The sequence below is a fragment of the Cucurbita maxima genome, unplaced genomic scaffold (assembly GCF_002738345.1).
Source record: "Cucurbita maxima cultivar Rimu unplaced genomic scaffold, Cmax_1.0 Cma_Scf00060, whole genome shotgun sequence".
NCBI classification, from domain to species: Eukaryota; Viridiplantae; Streptophyta; class Magnoliopsida; order Cucurbitales; family Cucurbitaceae; genus Cucurbita; species Cucurbita maxima.
In genome coordinates, this window is record NW_019272076.1 from 582,882 (window position 1) to 592,041 (window position 9,160).

At 35.4% G+C, this 9,160-nt stretch overlaps 1 pseudogene; it reads left to right on the plus strand.

The window, feature by feature from the left end:
* Nucleotides 1–368: 368 nt before the first annotated feature.
* On the plus strand, nucleotides 369–925 carry LOC111471905 (annotated as a pseudogene).
* Nucleotides 926–9,160: the final 8,235 nt, after the last annotated feature.

The following is a 9,160-nucleotide window of genomic DNA, read 5'->3' on the forward strand; positions in this document are numbered from 1 at the left end:
TATTTTGACTCATTACCCACTTGTCTTGAAAGGCTTCGGTCAAATATTATTTTCCAACCATACATACCACAATAGTATGTTTTAAAAAATATTTGATATCTTATTATCAAACATCACTTGTCTATTTCGTAGGCCATTTGACATTTTTATAATATTTAAAAAACAAACAAACTAATTAAAAACCCATTTCTCTCCAATCACTTCCTCAAAAACTTATTTCTCTCCAATCACTTCCTCAAAGTAAATGAAAAGGTTGGGTGTTTTGTATCCAGCCATTTATAAGAAATTTTTGTTTTAAAATACAATTAATTTCCAAACCCCATCTATAAAAACCCTAACCCTTATAATTTTTCACAAGCACACAAACCTACAAACACTTCAATATCTCTCCACCAATGGCTTCCAAGCTCTCTTCGCCCATTACCCTCCTCCTCAACCTCCCCTTCTTCACTGTGGTCAGCAACACCTATGTCCCTTGCCCACTGCCGCCACCCAAGCCCCACAAGCCCACCCCGTCAAGGCAGCCACCATCATTCCCCAAGTGCCCCAGGGACACCCTCAAGTTCGGTGTCTGCACCGACTTGCTGGACGATCTAGTGCACGTAGTGATCGGCTCACCACCAAAATCCCCATGCTGCACCCTAATCCAAGGCCTTATTGACCTAGAAGCTGCTGTGTGCCTTTGCATTGCGGTGAAAGGCTAGAGCCTTGGGTCTCAAGATTGACCTCTCAGTTTCCCTCAGCTTGCTTTTGAATTACTGTGGAAAGAAGGTTTCGTCTAGCTTCCAATGCCCTGCTTGAAACCAAATCCTTTCATTTCCCTTTCTGGTTTCTTCTTCAAATTTCCATTTCAATGTCGTGTTTAAATAATTAGTTTGGTCGTACGTCATGTTAAGATGGATTTGGAAATCTTCTCAAAATTCCACATCTTTTTATAGTTTTATTACAATGCAATGTAAGATAATGGTACACAGTTTTTTTTCAAATAAACAACGTTGTTCGTCAGTTCTTGTGTCTTATTACAAATATGTCGATGCATATGTTTGAAACCTCAAATCTTGTTTCACCTATGTTACTTCATGAAATCATAATAAACCCTTAACTTCAAAATTTTCATGATGAGAAATTAAAGAGAGTAATATTAACACTCATGTTTTAAATGACAATGTTGATGAAAAATGTAGAGACCGCAATTGAATGAAAATATGGATGTCAGTGTAACAGCCCAAGTACGCCGCTAGTAGATATTATCGGTTTTGACTCGTTATGTATCGTCGTCAGCCTTACGGTTTTAAAACATGTTTGTTAGGGAGAGGTTTTCACATTCCTATAAAGAATGTTTTGTTTTACTCTCCAACTGACGTGGGATATCACAAATTCATCCCCTTGGGGGCCAGCGTCTTTGTTAGCACACCACTCGGTGTCTGGCTCAGATGCCATTTGTAATAGCCTAAGCTCAACGTTAGTAGGGATTATCTACTTTGGCCCATTACGTATCGCGATCAGTCTCACGGTTTTAAAATGTGTCTGTGAGAGATGTTTACACATTATTTTAAGAAATGTAAACGTGAGATCTCATAGTTCATGAGAACTTTGAAAAATTTTATAAGAATATGTAAACGGTGGTATAAGAATTTACTATTTTAAACGAGGAAGAGGATTATTATTAATATTATGTGTTAAGGTCAATTTTATACAATATGATTAAAAAGTGGATTTGGTTGACAATATTAGATATCGACATATTAATGAAAAAAGAATACAATGGTCCGTGTCAATACTCTCTGTCAGGTTCAATGAAAAGCAAGCTGTAGAGATAACTCCTACATTTTTCTTTTTCTTTTATCTATTTATTTATTTAATTATTTATAGATCAACTTTAATTTTAATTTTGAAAAAGATGATGAATAATTCATGGTTCACAAAGTTGGGCAATTAATTTTTTTATTCTAATAATTATTCATTACACCCTTTTCATAATTTTTTAATGGTTAACCATTTAAATTCATATTAATTACATCATCATATGCCTCTTTTATCTCGAGTTAATAATAAGTATTTTAATATATTTAAAATCGTTAAATAGGTTTTTTTTATTAATTTAATTTATTATAATTTTTGTTTTATATATTTTTTTTCAAAATTTTCTATTGACATTGACGTTTCCATAAAATCGAGACTTCGATATTTTTTTTTGTCAACATTAACATTTTAAACATTAATGTTAAGTAAATTTTGATATCTAACCTAAGGGCTATAACTTGAATGGAAAATGCAACTATCATAACTTCATTCTCATAGCTTATATAGTGAACCTACATGGTTGTCTTACCTTCATCTAAAAAAAAAATAGCATTTGGTTTGACAATTTAAAAAATACTCAGTAAATAATCACACTGTTGCGGTCGGAAAATGCAAATACATGCAACGATCTCTATTTTTCAGTATGGATAGAGTTGAATGTATAATATTTCTCTACACAAGCACACATAGATCCACCTAGCAGACTCGTATACGTATCCTCTAAGTCTACTTGTTGGGCTAGCTTACACTCACGTTGACAAAAGCTATGGAGGGAAAGGAGCGTGCATAATATCACGACGTACATGATATCGTAGTGTATGTAGTGTAATATATGGAGGTTCATGCATCATACAACATTAATATCACAAAATAGTTCCATAACATGACATAATCATATTATAGTACATCTTGTATCATTGCACAAACATAACATAACATAAAACACGTAAAACAATCATGAAAAATTTGTCATTCAAACATCATACAAGTCATTCAACCAAGCCAATACGAAAGCCATTTCGTAGGAAAAGTTATTAAGGTATGGAAAATTAGAGTATCTTTGTTTAAGACCTACCTTGATCTACACAAATGTGAGGATTGTTGAGCTATTCTTAGATATATTTATATTTTAAGTCCCTCCTTTCTCCGCTAGAGTTGAAGCCTCAAGAAAAAAAGCCCAATAAATAGTTTATACTCAGCAATTGTTCTCCATACATTAAATCTATGATAATTAGCCAAACTATCGAGTTTGAATAGTTCATGACACTATCGGGTTCCGCTGACTTCCAGACGTCGTTACAGATTAGCTTGATTAGAGGGTCCAAGCGAGTGCCCGGAGGATTCACACTCGTACGTGTGGGTCGTGTGTAAAGAATTACTACACATCCAATTTGTACGAGATTGGAGGTCACTCCTAGATGAGCTAGAGCTCGATCCCAAGAGCATGATTGCATGTGTTTCCATGAGCATGACCCCTACAATGGATCACTTACTGAGTATTCTTCGAAATACTCAAGCCGTATGCCACAAATCATTATTCAAGTAAAGACAAGACGCCCATGTACGGACGACGACGACATCGGAAATAGATACTGTGGCACGTGCATAGGGTAGTTGCATGTTTAAATTCTTGGTCTTAGGTCAGTATAGGACGCTTTGATTTCATTATTTGAATTATTTCATTTGTAATTGTTTTTTGTTTTAATTTTAAATTCCAATGTTATGTTTTGAAACACGTAAGATCGACAATGTGTTCTAGAAGTTTGAAGTGTTCTGAATGTGTTTTAAATTTTCCGTTATTTATGATGAGTATCTAAGAGTTATATTCCGCATTTAAGAGATAAGCATGAGACTTAGTAGCGACTCTGAGTATTTAGAAATTTAGGATCGTTACATAAAACATTAACTTGAGACTAAAGGAGGAGCTAAACCTTAATGAGAATGAGTGAATAAAAAAAAAAAAATACGAGAAACACCAAACCGAATCAAATAAGTTAACAAATCAAAATATGTTACCCATGCAGTATTAGGAAGCCATGACAAAGGGATGAACTTAGAGTCAAGGGTGAGGCCTAAGCCATTGAGGCTAGAAATAAGTCACTTGGGTTGAGGCTACCTTGGTCAAGTTGGGAAATCTTGATGAATAGCTTTACTGAGTAAGCCTAAGTCGAGGCCAACACCTTCATCCAAGTCTATGATGAATCTCTGTCTTCTTTGTCTTAATGTAGACCAATTTTGAGGCTAGGCAAAGCTCATTGGACTCATGAATTCTTGGTGAATTCCTATTGTTTTATACATGTGGCCATGCTCAAGTAAAATTCTTCTCATAATTTCGTGTGATTTAGGGTTTACGGAAGGGGAAGGTAAATTCATTATATTCTCTCTCTCCTCCCTTCCCTTGTCAAGCTACCCCTGTACCGAACACTTTCATAGGCAAATTAGCCTCAACCTCTCTTTGTCTTTCTTTCCCATTTAACAATTCAAGGCGACTCAGCAAATCAGATCTGACTGTAGACAGAAAAGAACCTCTGAGCTTATTCTGTGTTTAGGTGCGTAGACAGTGCACTATGGCGGCCATCAAACAACTGGCAGAAGGTAATTCCATTTTATTTTCCTCAGAAAAGACGAAACTAAACATTCATGATCCTTCTCAGGAAAGAGGACGATTCATGTAACGGTATTGATACTCCTGAAAGGTGCTCTATTCTTGACAGACTAAGAGAAATGGCCACTGCTATGACTTCCCCCACTCCGGTTAAAAGTTCGGTCCCAAACTCTTTTTTTGAGAGACATATTTGTGCATCATCCTACAACATGAACGATGCACAAGATACTTTATGGTCATCTAAACTCTTCAATATGAAATATCCTCTCCATTATGAATCTATTCATCCTTTCACTGACGTCATTCTGTTGAGGAGTGTATGGTGCTGTGAATTAAAAGTTTCTGAAGTGTATTCATTGCCATTATCTGATCTTATAGTCTGAAGCAAGCATGCACTTTCATTCTCAACTCTGGCTTTGAATTTCCAATTACACCCGCAACTTCTGACTTTTGCTTCAACATGAAGATCCTACACATTCTTGCTAGATCATCAATAAAAACAATGTAATAAAGATTATCATTTAATGATAGTGTTCATTGAGGACCACACGGATCAGTATGAACAAGCTGCAGTTTTTTCGAGGCTCTCCATGCATGTTTACGAAAGGGTTGCCTATGTTGCTTCCCAAAATTATAAGCACGAAAAAGAGGAATATCATCATCAATGTCAGCGAGTCTTTCTACCAGGTTCTTTGACTGCATCTAAAGAAAACCTCGATGATGAAAGTGCCCAAGTCTTTTGTGCCAAATCTCAGTGGCACTAGCTCTGGATATAAATGTCATTTGCTGTTTCTCCATCGGATTTAGAGAAAAGTTTTTACATTTCATTTTGACATTGAACAAGTCTTTGCCACTAGCATCTCTAATCAAGCACGGCTTATTCTCAAACAACACTTTATAGCCTATATCGAAGTTTAACCGTTCAATTTATGTTTTAAAATTCCTTTTTGGGATCCCAAAAAAAAGTCTAATTCTTTTTTTTTGAGATCTTTTATTGTGAATGTTTGATTAATCCACCACTCCCAAATGGTGGTGAGAGTTCTCTTATTTATAATCATTTACAGAATACAGAAATAAGGTAAATTACAAATAATAAGGAAATAGCGATAAAAGGAAAGAATAATAAATGAATACAATATATTTGCATTTAGTAAAATGGCAAATATGGTAACCCGTAATGTAAGGCAAATATCTAGATATTTGCCTTATAATGAATGGTCAACTATCCTTAACACCCCCCCGCAAGCTGAGCGTCGGATTTGAACGAACATGAAGCTTGGATCTGAAAAATTCAAAGAGAGGTCGAGAAATACTCTTTGTGAAGATGTCAGCAACTTGGAGATGAGAGGGTACATATTGTGTACGAAGTTTGCCAGCGATAACAAGTTCTCGAAGGAAATGATAATCTAGTTCAACATTGATATGGAAAATCAACCCAAGGGAAAGTATGGAACGGATTACCTTGATGATCAAGATCAAGAGTAAAGAAAACTCGTTTCTAAACTCGTGATTCGAATCACTCCACAAGAGGTTTGATCAATACCACTTGAATGACTCTACATGCAAGTTCTAAACACAAGAATTTGCAAAGAAAGTTTAGCTCTCAACAAAGCTAAAATAGAAATTCTATTCTTAATTTCAAAATCTGATGTCTAATCAAAGAAAAGAAGGCTTTATATAGCCCTTACAACCTTAACCTAGATATATAACTCCCAAATTAAATGGGCTAGTAAATGAAAAATACCCATAACCTCCATATTAAAATGGCTAGTTAATGGTGGAATATAGTAACCTATGTGGGTTACAATATAACCTTAACTCCTATATTTAAAACTAGCTTAAATATGACAAACAAATATTTAAACTATAATAAAATAATGCAATTAATAAAATGTGCTTATTGACTCATCCTTGGACTAGTTTCATAAATTCAGTGGAGTTCATTAAATGCAACTTAAAGTGCATTTAATTCATCTCTTTCTTGAAGCTCAACTTTGCACAACATATAAGGGAGGTCTCCAGCGTCTTCTAGAATTTCCTTTGATGAGCTCACCATAGCTTGAATATAACTGTATAAGGTTTGTTGTAGCTTCTTAGCTCTCGTCCTTGTAATTGGACCTTCAGGTATGGAAATTCCTTGGTCGTGGTTCATATCATTCTCCCCCTCTTGAAAAAGATTCGTCCTCGAATCAAAGCCATCACCTACATCAAAAGAACTCAAATCAACAACATTAAAAGTTGTACTGACACCGTACTTACCTGGTAAATCAATTTTATAAGCATTGTCGTTGATACGCTCAAGAACTTGAAAAGGTCCATCTCCTCGTGGTAAAAGCTTAGATTTTCTTTGAGTAGGAAATCTTTCTTTTCGGAAATGCACCCAAACCCAATCTCCTGGCTTGAAGATGACAAACTTACGTCCTTTATTAATTCGGGTGGCAACCTTGGAATTTTGTTTCTCAATTTGTTCTTTCACTTGCTTGTGAAGTTTATGAACAAACTCAACCTTGGCATTTGCATCAAAATTCACAAACTCTTTTGACGGTATGGGCAACAAGTCAAGGGGGGTTAAAGGATTAAAGCCATAAACAATTTCAAAAGGTGTGCATTTAGTAGTGCTATGAACAACCCTATTATATGCAAATTCTATAAAGGGCAAACAATCCTCCCAAGTCTTAAGATTCTTATCAATAATAGCCCTAAGCATAGCAGTCATGGTTCTGTTAACAACTTCAGTTTGTCCATCCGTTTGAGGATGACAAGTAGTTGAATATATTAGCTTAGTTCCTAACTTACCCCATAAAACACGCCAAAAGTGGCTTAAAAATTTTACATCACGATCACTAACAATGCTTTTAGGAATGCCATGCAATCGTACAACTTCCCTAAAGAACAGGTCTGCAATATGTTTTGCATCATCAGTTTTGTGACAAGGAATAAAATGAGCCATTTTACTAAATCGATCAACCACAACAAAGATGCTATCATAACCTTTCCTAGTCCTAGGTAAACCTAAAACAAAATCCATTGATATATCAATCCAAGGACCATTAGGAACCGGTAATGGGGAGTATAAACCATGTGGTTGAAGCCTAGACTTAGCTTGTTTACATGCTATGCAACGAGCACAAACTTTATGAACATCATGTCTCATTTTAGGCCAAAAGAAATGTTCAGAGAGCATATCATAAGTTTTAGAAACTCCATGGTGTGCCATTAAACCACCTCCATGAGCTTCCCTCACAAGTAGCTCACGGATGGAACAAGATGGTATGCAAAGTTTGCCTTTTCGGAACAAAAATCCATCTAACAACAAGTAATTATCCACAATGAGTCCTTTTTCACAAGATTCAACAAAAGGAGAAAAGAACATGTCATGTTGATACAAATCCTTTATGTGTTCAAAACCCAACAACCTAGCATTCAAAGTATTGAGGAGGACATACCTTCGTGATAATGCATCTGCAACAATGTTCTCCTTACCTTGTTTATATTTTATGACATAAGGGAATGTTTCAATAAATTCTAACCACTTAGCATGTCGTCTGTTGAGTTTATTTTGTACTCGCAAATGCTTTAAACTTTCATGATCCGTATGAATAATGAACTCCTTAGGCCAAAGATAATGTTGCCAGGTTTGCAATGTACGAACCAAAGCATAAAGCTCTTTGTCATAAGTTGGATACCTCAAAGATGCACCAGTCAACTTCTCACTAAAGAACATCAAAGGTCTTTGATTTTGCATTAATACAGCACCTATCCCTACTCCACTAGCATCACATTCAATTTCAAAAGTAGACTCAAAATTAGGTAATGCAAGCAAGGGAGCAGAACTCAATTTTTCTTTCAAAGTATTAAAAGCAAGTTCTTGATCTTTTTCCCATATAAAGGATACATTTTTCTTAACAAGTTCATTCAAGGGTGAAGCAATTGTACTAAAATTCTTAATGAACCTACGGTAGAAACTTGCAAGACCATGAAAACTTCTTACCTCACTTACATTTTTAGGTGTAGGCCAATCTTTTATGGCTTTCACTTTCTCCTCGTCAACCTCAACACCATTAGATGAAACTACAAACCCAAGAAAGTTAACTTTTTCCATGCAAAAGCTACATTTCTTTAAATTTACGTACAAACATTCGTTTCTTAAAGTAGTCAAAACATTGCGTACATGGGTAATATGATCATCTAAAGATTTAGAGTAAACAAGGATGTCATCAAAATAAACAACCACAAACTTACCTAAGTATTCTCGTAAGACATGGTTCATTAGTCTCATGAATGTACTAGGTGCATTAGTTAATCCAAAAGGCATAACCAACCATTCATAAAGACCATACTTGGTTTTAAAAGCTGATTTCCACTCATCCCCAATATGCATGCGAATTTGATGATAACCCGATTTTAAATCAATCTTAGTAAAAAGACTATATCCATGCAATTCATCAAGCATATCATCTAATCTGGGAATTGGATGCCTATACTTTATAGTTATCTTGTTTATAGCCCTACAATCAACANATTCATCAAGCATATCATCTAATCTGGGAATTGGATGCCTATACTTTATAGTTATCTTGTTTATAGCTCTACAATCAACACACATACGCCAAGAACCATCTTTCTTAGGTACAAGAATAACTGGAACAGAACAAGGACTCAAACTTTCACGTACATACCCTTTAGCAAGGAGTTCACTTACTTGCCTTTGTATCTCTTCAGCCTCCTTTGGATTAGTCCTATAAGCTGGTC